Source organism: Phalangium opilio, unplaced genomic scaffold, assembly GCF_054372755.1.
Source record: "Phalangium opilio isolate 3A_F unplaced genomic scaffold, DU_Popi_V2 ptg000019l_1, whole genome shotgun sequence".
Lineage (NCBI taxonomy): Eukaryota > Metazoa > Arthropoda > Arachnida > Opiliones > Phalangiidae > Phalangium > Phalangium opilio.
In genome coordinates this window covers 1,612,532-1,615,563 of record NW_028324152.1, presented here as the reverse complement: position 1 = coordinate 1,615,563, position 3,032 = coordinate 1,612,532, and the positions used below count along the sequence as shown (strand labels likewise).

Here is a 3,032-nt window from a genome sequence, read left to right as displayed (position 1 = left end):
AGGAACAGCCAAGGGTCTAAGTCTGGGAGGGTAACTTAACTTATCTACAATAATAACTCTTATTTTAATTGGTTTTAAATTAATATTATACGCTTAAAACATACCTGACTGTTCATATTTCGGTTGAGGACGGTAATCCTAATCCTCTTCTTTAAAATGAAGGGAGCAGACAACCATGGACTTCGTGTGTGGTTTACCCATTTTTAAAGCTATATCCCATTGTTTCGACAATTTAACGTCGCGTGGAAATTGGTGAAAGCGGACACCACTCATTGTGGCATTATATTTACACCCATACACGCTGCAGTATTTAACCATTGTTTAATTACGTTTAAATAAACTGTAAAACTGACAAAAACTAGACTAATTATCGTTGAGCAGATAGTTGAGTTGTTGATTTAATTTTATAATTATCTTTGAGCAATTCACTTTAATAAACTTTAATTAAACCATGAGTATGTTGATTGCGTTTGTCATTAATGGTATCGCCGGAATTAAGTTACATTTAAACACCTGATTAAACTATCTAATCATCGTTAAAGCTATATCCCATTGTTTCGACAATTTAACGTCGCGTGGAAATTGGTGAAAGCGGACAGCACTCATTGTGGCATTATTTTTACACCCATACACGCTGCAGTATTTAACCATTGTTTAATTACGTTTAAATAAACAGCAAAACTGACAAAAACTAGCCCAATTATAGTTGAGCAGATAGTTGAGTTGTTGATTTAATTTTATAATTATCTTTGAGCGATTCAATTTAATTAACTTTAATTAAACCATGAGTATGTTGATTGCGTTTGTCATTAATGGTATCGCCGGAATTAAGTTACATTTAAACACCTGATTAAACTATCTAATCATCGATCATCCGTTAAGCCTTAGACCTTGCAATAGCCAGACAACAAACTAGACGGAGTTTGCAGTCTATTTATGACATCTCATGTTGCCCTCTATTGAATCTCTCAACAACTATCGTTAAATTTATTATTTAAATAATATAATTTTTTTAATTATAATAATCATGTTAGCTAATTATAATTATAAAACTTTAAATGAGTATGTTTCATTGATTTAAATTACATTGTTAAAAATATTTCTCGCACGCTAAGGAAAATTCTCTCTACTCTCTCTCCTCTCCCGTTTTCAAAATCCAGTTGCAGCTGGTTTTCGCGCGTCGGGAAGGGGAGGGTGGGTTGGTGGGTGGGGGATCCACATTTTTCTACCTCTCTCTTCTCTAGACTCTAAGTTAACTCGCTATATATCCTAAGCGAGCCAAGGTCGATTGGTAGAGTATTTGGCGTCTTCACTGGCGTTATAGTATGGATCGGGACGTCGCAGGTTCGCCTCCCGGCACCGACAGGAAAATAATTTCAATTGAAATAAAATACGTTACGCCACCTATGAGGTGTAACGTGAACTACGGGTGAATTTCGAGTTGAAAATTCGCGGGAAATTTAAAATTCGAAATATTCATTTATGTCAAAATTCATCAGGTCACAACATTTCCAGTCACAACATATCCAGCCAGCCGTCCAGCCAACAGAGGTCGGAACAATACGTTTTTCACTCTAAAGAGTGGCAAAACGTAAAAATCAAACGTTTTGAGAATTATGAACAGCTTTTAATAATTTTTCTTTCTTTCAAAATTTAGGGTAATCATTTTCAAATGGCCCTTTTTAAAGATGGCGTCGATGATTTAGATTTAGAAAAGCTATTTTTTGGTGTTCATTACGTTAATGAAAATCATCTACTCATATAGGAAATTCGGAAAGATTGATATACAGTGTGGAAGAGATCAGAGTAACACCTACCTTTGTGGAAAACCCCCAAAACCCCTGACGGACTACTTCACTGCAGTACATTTTCGAGCTCGTATACAGGGTGTGACATGTGTCATTGTATGCAAATGACAACGTGCAACAAGTATCATAGTGAACATCGTTTAATGATACGCACTTTGAAACGTTAAGGGGGAGAACCACTGACCTAAACTTAGAATATTTTTCAAACGATGGCGCTCAGATCAGCGGGGACTAACACTATTCTATCCCCCGTGTAGTAGGTTTTATAGTGGATATTTAGAAGTTTTCCTTCTATAAACCATCCCTGTACCAGAAATCAGCTTACTATTCTACAGGGCCGGTAGGCCCTTGTAGATATGACTTCATACTCTTTTGTAACGTTAAAGCAAAATTCACATGCTTTTACCAATTTTCCTATGGAGATTAACATGGGGTTTTTCGTGATATTTACCACCTCTAACTGAAAAACTAGAGCGAAGTTACTTTTCGGAATACTCTTAATTTAACAATTAAGTATTCAGGGTGTGCGATCGGCAAGTCTAATCAGAAACAATTAAGTCTAAGTATGTTAATTTTAGTTAATTACAGAAGTACTTGTTTCGACCATCGTGATTGGACATAATAATAATGCTAGAGCTCTTCGAAAACTCAAAATAACCAAGTATCTATGGTGTAGTGGTTATCACGTCCGCTTTACACTCGGAAGGTCCCAGGTTCGAGCCCTGGTAGATACATGACTCGACTATCGTTATTGGACACAATAATAAGCTAGATCTCTTCGAAAACTCAGAATAACCAAGTATTCATTGTGTAGTGGTTATCACGTCCGCTTTACACGCGGAAGGTCCCGGGTTCGAGCCCAGGTAGATACATGTTTTGACCATCGTGATTGGACATAATAATAAGCTAGATCTCTTAGGAATCTCAGTATTACCAGGTATGTGTAGTGTAGTGGTTATCTCGTCCGCCTAACACGCGGAAGGTGCAACGTTCGGGCCCTGCTAGATACATGTTTTGACCATCTTAATTGGACATAATAATAAGCGGTAAAGAAAACTTAATTAATCAAAATTTAATTACATTAAGACTGAAGCGACAGATATTATATAAAAACGTCTTGGTTTGGACCAAGGCCAAAAAACAAACGATATGTGTGAGGTTTATCAATTGACTGAAGTTTCAGCTATTGAAATTTATTCTAGTTATTTTTATACACTCAATCCT

At 36.3% G+C, this 3,032-nt stretch overlaps 1 non-coding gene across 1 annotated transcript; it reads left to right on the top strand.

Annotated features, from left to right (window-relative positions):
* Positions 1-2,469: 2,469 nt before the first annotated feature.
* On the top strand, positions 2,470-2,542 carry TRNAV-UAC (transfer RNA valine (anticodon UAC)). Its single transcript has one exon. It is a non-coding gene; the product is annotated as a tRNA-Val (tRNA).
* The last annotated feature ends 490 nt before the right edge of the window (positions 2,543-3,032 follow it).